Raw genomic sequence first — 14430 nt, 5'->3', positions numbered from 1 at the left:
CCTCGCACCAGCGGGACAGTCGGCTGTGTGCTCCCAGCCCAGCCTCACGGGGATTTCCTCACAGCCTTTACGGGACTGTGCCCGGGAGCCCCCGGTGACGCGGACAGGCCCGCCCGCAGCTCTCCTGAGGGTGAGGGGCCGTCCGCTCCCCGCCCGGCACGCCAGGCCCCGGCGGAGCCGGCAGGGCGGGAGGAGAGGCCGGGGGACGGGAGCTCCCTCACGGCCTCGTTCTCTGCGGGACCGGGCTTTCCTTCGCGTGCTGTAATGTCAGGGACTGATTCACGTTTTCCTAAGAAAGGAAAAAAAACACCAAAAAACCCAAACCATTTTCTTATCCTCTTGCCAGGCAGCTTTAACGCTGGTCCTGCATTGAACAACCCCGGCACAGGTTTTCCATGGCTCTGACACACAAAGCCTTCATCACAACCGGCTGCTCCTAATGGGAGCTGGTGCTGCTCTGAAGCACAGGTGAGCTGTAGCAAGAGGAGCAACCCTGGTGTGAAAAATGCGTATTTTATAATTGGCTTTTTGCAAATATTAAAATGAATATTATATGTGTTATGTTAGAAAGTTATGCTGTGTTCATTTTCTTAAGTAGTGTGTTAAATATAGTTTTAGGTTATAACACAATGTTAAAATAGAAACTATGCTATGCAAGATTCTTTTTTTTTTTTAAAGAGAGGAATGAGGTACTCCCACTGAGATCGCAGCCACAGGGACACCTAAATCTTTCAGAAAAAAAAATATTGCTGACTTATCAGAAGAAACAAACTTTTTCCTGCCTTTCTCAGCCCTGAAGATGCCATCAGGATTCAGAGGAAGAAGTTGATACTGACCACACAGACTGCCTTTCTCAGCCCTGAAGATGCCATCAGGATTCAGAGGAAGAAGTTGACACTGACCACACAGCATCCTTTATTTGAATGGGAGTTATGCACCATGTATGAGGTGTATGAATATGCAACAGGCTGTTGCTTTTGAGGGTTAATCTTCTGTTAACAGAGTGTCCTTTTTTGGGCTTATTTTGCTCACAAAGAGGTTACCCAGACTGTCTCTAACTCTTTGTTCTTATTGTCTCCTATTGTCCTAAATCCCAGTTGTTCAAATTTTTATTACTCTAATTATATTACTATTTTAATAACCATTTTATTACTTTTAAAATTCTAAAAAGAAGTGGTTGGCGTTTTTCACAGCTGGAGCTGTCACTGCACGCACAGATGGGGCTGGCAGCAGCCAGCAGCTCCCCCACATTCCTCTTATTCCCTTCTGCAGTGCCTCCCCCACCCGTCTCCCTTCTCTTTGTTTCTCTGCCCCTGATCACATCAGCCAGCACTCTGAGGTACCTGAGTGGAAACATCCAATAGATGGAGTACAGGGATCAAAAACTCCTGCAGTGAGATTCTGGTTTTGTATTTAAATCAGCTGAGCCTCACTGGGAGGTTTGCACAAAGCTCTTGCCTGTAGGGTCCTTGGGTTGCTGGAGCTGTGAGTTTATACCTGCAGGACCAGCCTTCTAGCCCCACAAAATCAGAACATTTTGTCTCAAAAACAGCCTTATTCCAACACGACATCTTCACTATTCCAGCGTGGCACCTTTACTTAGGAGATGTAGGAACAGACAGAAACCAAAGCTTCATGTGAAGCAGGCAGGGAAGGAGGGTGAAGTTCTGCTCTGGTTCCACTGCAGCAAGGGCCAAGGGGTGCACTGTTCTCTGTCTGACCCCTGTGTATGTTATTTAATTTGACCCCAATGCCTCAGCTCTCCCCCTCTTGTCACGTGGACAGTCATTAATTCAGCCACTGTTGGCATGAGGCCGAAGGGCAGAAGTCTTACATTAATTACTGTGTTATTAAGTCTGGACATACACACAGGAGCAGCAATTAATTTGTTTTGTCAGTTCAGGACAAGGCTTTCATAAGGCTGATTGTCATGTGGGGTTAGCATGGCAATTCCTTCTGAAATTGCTAAAGCTGCCCTCAGGAGCACAGGACACAGAGGGGTTCAAATGTGGGCTGGTGTTTTTCCTCATCTGCTTCAAAGCCTGTTGCTCCATGGACAGGGCAGGAGAGATTGTGTGCAGGATTTTGGTCTGGCCACCACCTGGAGGAAACCATTCATGGCTCAGTAGCTGCTCACTTTGGACACTGGCTGGGACAAGCTGGGGTACAGGGCCTGGAGGTGATTGCTCTGTTGTCAGGCAGCTGTTCCTGGGCCTGTTTGAAGGGAGAAGATTATTGATGTGCTCAGAAGAATGCAGAAACAAGTGCTGACCCTGGGGAAGCAGGTGTGCCTGACTTCTCCAGGGTTGTCCATGGCATGTTTGCATCCATCATCACCTCCATTTGATTTCCATAATATATTAACTGGAGACAAAATCTTGCTCCCTGGTTTTCAGTCAGTGCTGTATTCCTAGCAGGCTCGTTCTCTCCCCTTTTTTAAAAAATTTATTTTATCTTTAACAATTGTGACTATAGAACAATCATACTACAAGTTGTAGTTGTGTATAGATATAATTTTTATGTCAAAAATTACCTGTGCATCTATCTCCACTGAAAGAAACCCAGTCCCTGGCTCCAGGAGAACTGTGTTTGGAAAAAGCCAGCTAAGCAAGAGCAGGAGAGGAGGTATTTCAGCTCGAGGAAAGCACCAGAGAATTAATGGTGTGCTGGAGTTCCCAAGGCTTCAGCTGCTGAGTGTTCAGGGTTACAGCTTTCACCTGGCCTTGGGAAACAGGGCTGTGGGAAAGGGAACTTTGGGCAGAACTGTGTTGTCTCCTGCTTCTGGCTGTCAGAGTAAGCTCCTGCTGGGTCTCTTGGGGTGGTGTGGGGGATGACCTTGTTTCTGGAGCAGGTGGGGATGATGTCCCTGGGTGCTGACGTTGTTGGTGGAGCAGGTGGCTCTCAGAGCTGAGCCAGCCTTGCTGCTGTCCCTTCTGTGCTAATTCTGGTGCTGCTGGTTAGCCTTTGCCTTCATGGCAAGTATGAGTAAGTTCTTACCTGTCCTTACCTTTTTCTTCACAAAATTTTAGGATTTTCATGCTTTCGGTGTTCCTACTCCTCTTCCCATGCTTTTTAAAATTGGTCAAGAGCTGTGAGTAGGGACAAATCAAATACCTGTACCTGTAAGCTCACATATTTGCTGTGTGTGTTGAGTGGCTGCCTTAGCCTTGATGCTGTGGGGAAATCAGGATGAAAAACAAAGGCATCTCTGGTATGGGGTTTCTTCTATTGCTAGGGTTTCTTACTGCTTTTTAGAAGTTATGTCTTCTCTATTGTACGATTTTTCAAGATTGTTAATTTTTTTCTTCTCCCTTTCCTATTTTCTTTTGTTAAAGCAAAGGGATTAACCTCCTGAATAATAAAAAAAAACTTGGTTAAAAGCTGGTGACATAAAAATGTAGTATTTAAATAAGTCTTCTGCACAACACCCAGCCCCTAAACCCCACATCAATTATGAAAGCTACATACAAGCAAGCTGTGCTGCAGCCCCCATTCCTGTGGTGGGTTTTGTGTGTCCCATGGAGTCTGCTTTTTCCTGTCCACAGAACTGGAGCCTTTATCAGAGATGTGTTAGTCAAAATTGCTAAATATTCTCTCTATAAAAAGGCAATTATTTTTAAAAATTGATTTTTTTACTGACAGTGTGGAACAAATATTGCTTGAGATAACGCTTATAATTCTCACATAAAAGAGAAATATTGACCCATGTATTTACAGCTTCGGCCCAGTGAGCTGACACACCTTGCTCTGTTTCTGTGAAGTCCAGAGAAGAGTGTACAAGAAGTTACAATAGTTACTTTGACTGACATGTTCTTAAATGACCCACTAAAGTAAGTCAGCTTTTCCTTTTCGCTATGGGGTGTGTAGGGAATCACCAGAGGACCTGTAGCCTTCTCTCCTGATGCTCCCTACCCTCTGTCTATCCTTTGGAGAACAAGGAGCTTTTCAGCAGGATACCTCAGAGCTGCCTTCCCTCTGGAAGGTAAAATGCTGCAGTTGTATTATTGTATTCCCAGTTGTTGCAGACCTGCTTGGGTCAGACAGAAAAGGGGCGAGGGGTTGGGTGGGTATGAAAATGTGTGGTAAGACACAGAATAATGGAATCCTATAGGCTGGAAAAGCCCTCTCAGACCATCAGGTCCAACTGTTCCCCAGCATCAGCCTGTGTCCCCAAGTGCCACATCTACACTCCCTCCAGAATGGGGAGTTCACCACTACTCTGGGCAGCTTCTGACAGAGCCTGGCCACTCTTTTGGGGAAGAAATTTTTCTTATACTGTATTCCCAGTTGTTGCAGACCTGCTTGGGTCAGACAGAAAAGGGGCGAGGGGTTGGGTGGGTGTGAAAATGTGTGGTAAGACACAGAATAATGGAATCCTATAGGCTGGAAAAGCCCTCTCAGACCATCAGGTCCAACTGTTCCCCAGCATCAGCCTGTGTCCCCAAGTGCCACATCTACACTCCCTCCAGAATGGGGAGTTCACCACTACTCTGGGCAGCTTCTGACAGAGCCTGGCCACTCTTTTGGGGAAGAAATTTTTCCTAAATACCCAATCTAAACCTCTCCTGGCCCAGCTTGAGGCGTTTCCTCTTGTCCTGTCCCTTGTTCCCTGGGAGCCCAATCCCCACCTGGCTCCATCCTCCTGTCAGGCAGTTGTAGAGAGGGAGAAGGTTGCCCTTGAGCTCGTTTGCAGGCTGAGCCCTCACCAGTTCCTTCAGCTTCTCCTCATCAGACTTGTGCTCCAAACCCTTCCCCAGCTCCACTGCCCCCCTTTGTATGTGTTCCTCTCAGGGAAGGTTGGTCTGCAGCCCCTGTGCTGATAAAAGCAAAGGATGCTGGTCAGTAGCCAGTGGTCAGTGTCTAGTGCCACTGCAGGCTTGCTCCAGCTTTTTAAAACAAGAGAAAATTACCTCAAGAGCTAGTGCTCTACATCCTACCTGCTCTGAATTCGTGGTTGGTTCAAGCACTGATAGATTTTTCTGTGTGAAATACTCAAAATACCCGGATTTGCATTGTTCTGTCCCTCTTGAGAAACTTGTCAGGACGCTGCTGTCGGAGAGGCTGTGCAGGTGTCCTTGGGAGAGCTGGGCACAGCAGTGTAGTATGATGCTGTGAAACATCCCTGGGGCGTGGGGCAGCTGCTCTGGGTGTGAGATGAGGGCACGGTCCTGCTGCTGGGTCCTGGGGCTGCTCAGCTCACCCTTTCCACCCTCTTCCCCCCTTCCCCATGTTGTGAATAGAAAGTTATCTATTTTTTAGGTTGCAGAGTTAAAAAGGGAGAAAGATCTCCTGCCCATTTGTTTTACCCCACAGGTGCGGCAGGCCTGCAGAGCCCTCCCAGCGCCCTCACCGTGCTGTCAGGGGCCCTGATGGCTCTGGGGCACGGAGGAGGGTTGGGAAGCCAGCCTGGTTTGCTCTGTGCTGGTGCCAGCAGGTGGCAACAGCGCCCTGCAGCCCCGGCTCCTTGCAGCACCCGGCAGCCCCGCTCGGTCCCTGGCAGCAAAGGCTGCCCTGCTCCTGCCAGATCCCTCTGCTCTGTCACTGCTCATCCCTTTCCTGCGAGGGTCGTGCAGGTCGAAGCCAGGAGCTCCGAGATGTTCATCCAGCCCCGGAGCCGGCATCTCCCTTCCAAAGGATGGAGCAGCAGGGTGGGTGCTGATCTGTGCCTGGATCTCTGTCCTGGGACTCTGAGCTTTCCTGTTGTGTGAGTAGGGCCGAGTCTGATTCTGTTTCTTCCATCTGCCCTGGGTATCACATAAAAAATTCAGCACGGTGAGGGTAAGCCAGCAGGGAGTGGAGTGTATCATGGAGGGTGACAATAACTGTGCAGGGAGATGAGTGACTGGCTGATATTAGATCTGGCACTTTAGCTTTGGAGCCACTAAGGGACATGGCAGGGGAGTTGGAACGAGATGACTTTTGAGATCCCTTCCAACCCAAGCCATTCTATGACTCTACAGTTATTTGCAGCAGCAGCTTAGGCACCTTGAGCCTGAAGAGCCCTGAGAAGTGGTAGCACTTTCCTAGCATAAACAGAGCTGTGGAGCAGAGTGGTTAGCCTGAGAGCTGGGTGTTAAGTGCTCTCCCTAAAGGTAGAATTACTTAGCAGGATGGATGGGGGTCAAACTTCCCTGTAAAATGTGCTGCAAGAACAGCTCTCTTGGTGCTGCAGTGCTTGTTTGGAGAGGAGCTATTTCTGGCTCCTTTTGGATACCAAGAGGCTGGAGTGGTTTGTGACTGGAGTGGTATTGTGGAGAGCAGTGATGTGGAAGAGCACTGTTGCTGCATTATTCAGTTAAACACTAGTGCTATAGGAACAGAAGGCAACTTATCTTCTTGACAAGAGGATCCTTTTGAGTCTGTCCTGTTTCCAGGGCATATGGTTTTTCCCAATGCAAAGTGGAGCCTTCAAGCCCTAGGAAAGAATGCATTTGTACAGAAAAAAGCAAGAGCTGGACTCATTGGCAGTTTTACTCTTTGCTGTGGATTATAGTTTTTGTCTGGACTTGGCCCCTGAGCTTCTCTAGAGCAGATGCTAGCCAAGCTCATGCCAGAACAGTCTCTGCCTGAGCTTGCAAGCTACATAGACAGTTTTAAGTGGGGATGTTCTCCATAGACACCTTTATTTTTGGTGAAGACTTTGAAGTGCAGCAGTACCTCACCTGAATTCAACAAAGGAGCAGAGATCACTCTGAATCTAAATTGCTCCTTCCTTTGGTGTAAGGCATAGGACATTAGTTCTGCTCTATTTGGGTGCATCACAGCTATTGATAAGTATTAAGTGATTGTTTTGTTTTGGCTGTAATGTCCTGCTCCAGGCCTTAAATGGTGCTCACTGTAGGAAAGCCAGGGAGAATTCAAAGACATCCATGCAAGACAGATCAGTCTGAGCTGGAACTGTGGAAATCCACTGGCTCTGCTGATGGCTCTTCAGATCTGTGCTTGTATGGAGACTGCAGCAGGCTGTTAAAACTACATCAGTCTCCTTCCTGCTTTCAGACTGTATCACTACAAATCTTGCAATATTGGCTGCACAGGGCTGATTTTCTGCTGATAGTGTGGCTCTTAAGGCTGTCTTGAGTGTTGAGCAAAGAAAAGAGCTTTATCTCTCAATCTTCCTGGCAGAGTGGAATAACCAAGAGTGATGCTTGCAGCTGTAAAGCTCAGAGTGCAGCTGACACTGTTGGCTCAGCAACCCTTTGCTTCCCACAACAACTAATCCCTAAATTAAATGATGGTTCCTCCAAGCCCAGAGCATGGAATGCTTGTTTTTCCAAGCCATGTTTCTGGGTAGTGGTAGCAGGCAGTTCAAGAGGATTGAACTGAATTCTGGGTTCTTGCAGGTCTCTGTGCTGTGCAGAGACAGGAATGGATGTGGCTAATGTAATTCTGGAGGGGTTTTTGCTTTGCTGCTTGTTTCTTCTGGCTGCCCTGGAAGCTGTGTGCAGGTGAGTGGGGAGAGCCCTGTTTAACAGAGCTGTAAGGGATAGCTGCTGGCACATGGCTTATCTGGGTAATGGACCTGGCACTCACTGAGTACTTCAGAGGTAACTCCTGTCTGGTACTGCATAATACCTATGAAAATTGTTTTACAGGCTCCTTGAAAGAGAGGAAAAACTGTTCTGGAACTGACAGCGTGGCATTGTGCTTCAGTAGGTCAGACTTGCTTTTAAACTGGAGCTTCTAAATGTGGTTGAATCCCCTCTGAGTTACCCACCCAGAAAAATAAGGAGAAAGATGGTACTGTCCAGAAGCGCTGGAGAAAATGAGCTTGTTCTGGTTGTCTATTGCCTGTGCAGATTGGCCAAACACCTATTTTTTCACTCCTGTGTCAGTTAGGAACAGGAATACTCAGCTGTAATTCTGGTAGAACCACAGTGTGGTCACACGTGTGTTTACAAAGATCTCTGCAGTTCAAAATTCTCTCCTAACTCATTCTGAGGTGCTTCTGACTCCTGTATGTTCCAGATTTCCCCTGTGAAAATTGCATTATGCCTTCTGTGCTTCCACTGCTTCAGCTGCTGCTTTGTGAGGCCAGCACCAATATGTGCAAGCTATTTGGAGACTCCTGGAAAAGAAACTCAGGGTTTCTGTTGTGTGTAGAGAAACACAGTGAAGTAAAACCAATGTAGTGCTGAACCCTGGGTCTGAGTTCAGCATGCAAGGTTTCATGGACAAAAACCTAGAGAGGACTTGACAGCTGATATTCCCCTTTCTGACAGCATTTTTTTCTTACCAGAACATGTTTTTTCAAGCCATTAAACTAGAATATAACACTAAATAAAACCAATTGTTCAGATTCATGTACTTCAGAGGAAAGAACTGAACTAAACTGAACTGAGTCCATGCTCCCATTAACTCCCAACACATCTTGTAGAAGGGAAAACTAGAAATTAATGAAAGACTTCCCTTTTAGTTCATAGAATAGTTCAAGTTGGATGAGACCTTTCAAAGGTTATCTAGTTCAACCCTCCTGCAAGAGCAGGGACATCTTCAACTGCATTTGTCCAGAAACATTTTGAAACAGGAAGATGCAGTTAGCTGGTTGAGTTAATAGTTGCTTGAATTAGGATTCTGAAGAACTTTCTTTCTGTTTCCTTGTAAAGCAAGGTAGCAAAGCTATCTGCTCTTTTAGGCCTCTTTGTGTTGTGGGACTTCGTGCCAGCATCAAACTTCTGTTCATTAATGAACACTTCCTTGGCCTCTGCTGTCTGGGCCAAAGCCACCATCAGCAGCTCTGTCCCCTGAGGTCTGCAAGGTTCACTCATCATTTGTGTGAATCACTCCAGGCCACTGCAGTGTGAGCCTGATGAACTCACGGCTGCTTCTGCAACTGAAGTCACAAAGATTATATTTCTCCCAACAAAATACTGTGTGTATGTTAATGCCAGGAAGAATTTGTATCCTGCCTTGGCTTCTGTCCAGAAAAACTGGTCTGTGGTTTCCAGGACATGAGAAATTGAACCTTAAGTGAAGATGTGCTTTGGGAGCTGGTGAGAGACACAGACCCTGTGCAGGTCTGTGTGCAGCTGCTTTTGCTCTGATAACTCATCATTACTAGTATCTACTCCTTTTATATCAAGATTGTCTATTAAATTGCTCATCTGCCCTACTTTGAGGCTTCTACCAGGGGCACCACTGTCCCTCTAACACCAAACACATGGCAGGAAATGTACAAGACAGCTCAGTGGCTGCTTGGCTTCCTCACAGAGAAGGAGATGGTTTTGGCTGCTTTTAGGGTTTGGTGGCAGTGAAAAGCTACCTGGGAGTGTTCCTCTCATTGCTTGCTCCTGTCCAATGCAGCAGTTCTTACATGTGGGATTTGCCTGTGTGCTATTTTTCACTGGTTTTGCCACATGTAATGATGCTGAACAGCATCATTACATTACATTACATTACATTACTCCCCCTTAAACCACTGACTTGCAAATACTGAAGTAACTCCACACTGCAGCTGAGACTGGTCACTGGAATGAGATACCTCTCTTCCCCAGAACTGTAGTTTTATGAGTTTCTGCTTCATTCTTTGAAAACACTTCCCCTATTTCTGTTTTACTTATTAACCTCCTCCTTGCTGCCGAGAGATTTCAGATTTAACCTGGCTGGAGTATTGCTGGTTTCTCCCCAAAATCACCCGTGGGACACTGCACTCATTGCCAGTTCAGGTAATGAGTTCATTGCTCAGGTGAAATTTGTGGAATGCTAAAGGGATCTATTGGTGCAAATTTTTATTTAGAGTTTATTCACGTAGGTAAGTAAATATTTCATAGAATCATTTAGGTTGGAAAGACACTTAGGATCATCATGTCCAATTTAAGCCCTTTCTTTGCTGCAAAACAAAATTATCAGAGCTGTGAGGATTTGTTGAAATTCTGAAGTGATGGAAAGCATGGCATAAAATTTGAGTGACTTTTAAAATACAAGCAAGTAGCATTGCTTATGTTGAAGTGGTTCTTCAGACTTTTTATGAAAAGTAATTAATCTTGCCTAATATGTAGTAGATTTTTTCCCCTGTACCTCTCTGGTTACTCATAGTCAAAGGACAAACTGAATTAGCTCAGTAAAAAAGACTTTATCTGAGCTTGCAACATCTCAGCAGTCTTGAATTTGTCCCCAGAGAAGGCTTTTGGTTCCCAACTGCTTAATCATTTCAACAGTTGACTCAGTTCAGTACCTGTATAAGAATGGTTGTGTTATGGTTTTTTTGGTCTTGAGTGCTTTTCTGCATTCCAAAACCCTTTTCAACTTCATGTTTGACAGTTTATTTAGCACTTTATTAAAGACATAATTTTATTTCTATTTTCCTTGCATTTTAAATAGCTTTTTTTTTTAATGTTCAAGGGTGCATACACTAGCAACAGGAAGTTAAAATAGCATAAGTACAAAACACCCTGGACACATTCCAATTTCTGACTGGTATCAGCTGTAAAATGGCTTAAATACACATCACTTTTCTCCTTTTTTGCTGAGAGAGAAACCCTAGCAATGAGCTGTGTTCAGATACAAGTGAACAGGTGAGTCTGACTCACCTTCTCTCAGAAACAGATCAAATTAGTGACTTCAAAACAAGATTTCCTGCTTGCTGATTCCTAAATGCGATTAAGATTGATTTGAATCACTTTGACTAAAGTGGGTCCATCCCGAGCACCTTTGGCAGTACTTTTTTAAACATCTGGCCAGATGTTTCCTGTTGTCATGCCAGTGCTAAGTGACACACTGGAGCAAGAAGCAGAGCACCAAGAGCCTCCTGGCTCTTGCTGGACTGATGGTCCAGGACCTGTGGCAGTTCTTTTCCAACCAGACTGCACTAGGCAGCCTGAGAAGGGATTGCTGATGGTGAGGTTTTCCTCCTTCCCTGAGCAGGGGTGGGATCACCTGATCCCAAACACTTAGAGCAGCCACTGCACCCAGCTGCCTTTCCTGGGAACACTCCAGCCCAAAGGGGAGTGAGGAAAGGGGGACAATGAAATTCGTGGTCAACAAAAGCAAGTTAACTCTGCTTTGGACTCCTGCTTGATCAAGCTCATGTTTCAGCCTGAAGGTGGGAATTGCTTTTGTCCTGGCTATTGCAAGTGACAGATTTGCATACCTTAATAACAGGTAATAGAATGTTGCCATCTCTTTTTTCCTTTTTCCTTCCTCCTCCTTCTGGTTAAGGTCTCTTCCATCAGAAGCCACAAAAGCTCTCATCTTATAAATGCAGGAAAACCCAGACATGCTGAGTTCACACCAGGATCTGTTGATTTCTTTCTCTTAGCATTTCTCTGTCTTCTGCAGTGGGCTAGGAAGCTCCAGATCACCACAGCTGCATTTTTATGCGGACAATCAACACTAGTGCAATTGCTTCCTGCGCATTTTCTTGATGGAAAAGCTGAATTTGTTTCCTTTTGCTTGTAACTACCTTGCTTGTACTAATACATCTCTGCAGATGTGCTCTGAATAGAAGGTTTTATCACATCCAGATGAAAAAAAAACCCAACCAGCTCCCTGAACCAGTCCACAGTGCCAGCAATCCATAAATTATCACAGTGCAATTTGGAAGGATGATTTAGGAATTGGTATGAGCAGCTGGACATGAATGAAGGTTGCTGTAGCTGACCCTGCTGCTGAGGAAAACAGCCCTATACTGCTCCCCAGAGTAAGAGGGGTCACTCATGTCAGCCAGTGCAGCCTTGAAGAAAACTTCTGCCAATGTGGAGTTCCACAAAGTCTAGAGGTGTATCAAGTGTTTAAAAATGTTTTGCTGCACTCAGAGTGGAACTGCATCCTAATGGAGGTGCTGTAGGGTGCAATACTGTGCATGAGGAAACCATGCACTCGAGTTTGATCTGTGCAGACTTGAGACATCAGCCTCATCTCCTTGTCTGAGACCTGGAAAAGACAGGTTTTGGAAAGCCCTGCCCAGCAGAAGAGGCTAAGACTGAAGAGCCTGAAGAGGCATTCCAAAAGTCACCAAGGCTTTCATTACAAGTAAGGTTGCATTCTGAATATGCAAAACCTGAGTCTAAATCCCTTGGAGCACGTTTAGGGCATGCAGATGTGCACAGGGCAGAGTCCTACCCAGATTTATCAGATGCAGCAATCCCTTTGCCTATGTAGGACACGTCTGTGTGCCAGCACACGTCTTGCAGCCGCGCGTAAATGCGTCAGAGCTCACAAATGCTGCTGAACCAGTGCACAAGGGCCTGCTCCCACTCCAGGCTCTCTGATTTCAGGATCATGGCAGGCAGAGGGACCTGCCTGTCTTCATCTGTCCACGTGCATGTAGCCCATGTGTGAGTGGGAGCTGATTCCCAAACCTTGTTGGTGGTCAGTTGCTAGAATGAGACAAAGGTTTGCCCTCTGCCTTTGTTGATTCGAGCTTGAAAGGGAAGAGAGGTCTGATCTCTTGGGGACAGTGACCTCATCTGGTGTTTTCTTTTTGGTGGTAAATATTTGTGTTTCCAAACAAAGCTATTGTTGCTGAACAACTATAAAACTTTTTATTTCTTTGTGTCTGCTGCCTTCGTGGCTATGAGATGATTGATCCATTCAGTAAAATGTTTCACTTTGAAGCAAATTAGGAGACAAGAGACAAACAAATCAGTTATATTTACTGAAATAGGTTCTGAAGCAGATGATGCAGCCTCATCAAAGCCCTAGATGTACCTAGAAGCTGCTGTCTTGCAGTGAGCAGCTGGTTAACTGCTACCTGAGCAGCAACAGTGGGTTAAACTCTTCTCAGACAGCATTACCAGAATAACATTCAGGAATATAGGTAGAGATATTTATGATTCAACCCCGAAATTAAATTCCTGCCACAATTTCTCCTTCACCCAGTTTGTACATCAGTTCTGGAGTGCACCATATCTCTGGTCTGTCTTTGTCAAACACATGGATAACAGAGAAGTTGTGTCTGCAGTGACAGTGGGCATGGCAGTGGGTTAAGAGATGAAAGCCTTGGCTATCAGTGCTAGTCTACATCAGAAACCAAAGCAGTGGTTTGGATGTGTTTAAGTCACTAAATCTGTATCCTGGTGAAGGAGAATTGTCTAAAGGCTGTGGAAAATAAGTTGACTGTGACACAGACTCTTTGGTCTGGTATGTGACCCTCCAAAGCGATCCCATAAAGCAAGTGACTCAACTGCATGGCTTTGAGGAGGCTTTGAATCAAGGCCTTCAGAAACAAGAAAAAGGTCCAAAAAGCCTCTGTATTTTACTTAGGTCCCATTAAGCTGCTGCTTCCATGTATTGTTTTCCTGGCAAAATACTTCTATGCAAAAAGAAGTGTTTTGTCCAACCTTCCTGCCCTCCTGTACAGCTTTGCAGCACAAAGCCCGACATTGTGAGTATGCTTGCAGAGGTAAGTGATAACGTCACAAACACAGACTGGAAGTATTGCTGCAAAAATCACATAAGATTGTACATTAAAAGTGGGAGAGACAATGCAGAGCATGGTTCAGGCTTGGTTTGGTAGAAGGAGTTGGTCTGGCTACAGCGCCAGAGCTTTGCCAGAGCATCTTGTCTCTGAAGGGACATTTCTTACAGCAGGTAGAGGCTGGGTTGGTTCCCAGGCTCTCTGAAGATTAACTGGATGTCTTTGGCAAGTGTCTGCTCCTCCAAGTCCTTACTCTGCAGGTGTTCATAACGTGGCATCTGTGTTGTAGCTTCTGCTGGAATTGTAGGCTGTGTGAAGTGGCTGGGATAGCTCTGCAAGGGGAGACACAACAAGAGCTCCAGTCAGAGCCAGGCTGTGAGAACATGATGTTGAATGACCTCCTTGGCCTTTGGGGCTGTTCTCTTGCTCTCGCAGGCATCCATGCCATGCAGACCCTCTGCAGTGTGCTCACAATTCACTGGATATTTTCCTTCAACTACAACTGCTGAAAGGCCTTCCCAGAGACTTCCTTCTCAGGGAGTTCAAGTTCTCTTCACTTGAACTGCTTAATATTGAGCAGAAGCTGTTCACAATTAAACTCTGTCTGTATTCTCTCTGATGTGGCTTCTGCAGGGTTTGTTCCCACTTGACATGCTTATAAAATATATCCTTGTGGTCCCCTGGTTTTACTAAAGGAGTGCTCCAAGCTGTTTGGGTCACCCCACCTGAGACAGGAGCTGTGGTGTGGAGCCTGTTCCAGCTGGAGCACTGTCATGCCAGGAACAGCTACACTGGAAACAGTGTTTTGGGGTGATGAAAACTGCTTTTTGCACTGTCGCCTGTCATTCCTTTGCCACAGGGGTCTTCCCATTATAGATCAAGTCTCTAAGCATAAACATTCTATGGAAAAAAGGGCTCTGATTACACTGAGAGCACCTTGGATTGTAAAAGCCTCTTCTTTTCTGGTCAGCTGAGCAAGGTATGCTGTGGTTTCATCTGTTTTTACTTATTGAGGCATCTTTCAGCGTGAAACTGTATTTTTAATACAAATGTGTAAATAATATAGGTAGAAT

At 45.8% G+C, this 14430-nt stretch overlaps 1 protein-coding gene across 1 annotated transcript in view; it reads left to right on the top strand.

The window, feature by feature from the left end:
- The first annotated feature begins 5481 nt into the window (after positions 1-5481).
- The window catches only part of BOK (BCL2 family apoptosis regulator BOK), a 36166-nt gene continuing 27217 nt past the window's right edge, over positions 5482-14430 (top strand). Inside the window, exon 1 of the mRNA XM_039728047.1 lies at positions 5482-5648. The gene's annotated coding sequence lies outside the window, so the exon portion shown is untranslated. The remainder of the gene's footprint in view (positions 5649-14430) is intronic.

Source organism: Passer montanus, unplaced genomic scaffold, assembly GCF_014805655.1.
Source record: "Passer montanus isolate IOZ18808 unplaced genomic scaffold, ASM1480565v1 scaffold63, whole genome shotgun sequence".
Lineage (NCBI taxonomy): Eukaryota > Metazoa > Chordata > Aves > Passeriformes > Passeridae > Passer > Passer montanus.
This window is presented reverse-complemented; position numbering and strand designations above follow the sequence as displayed.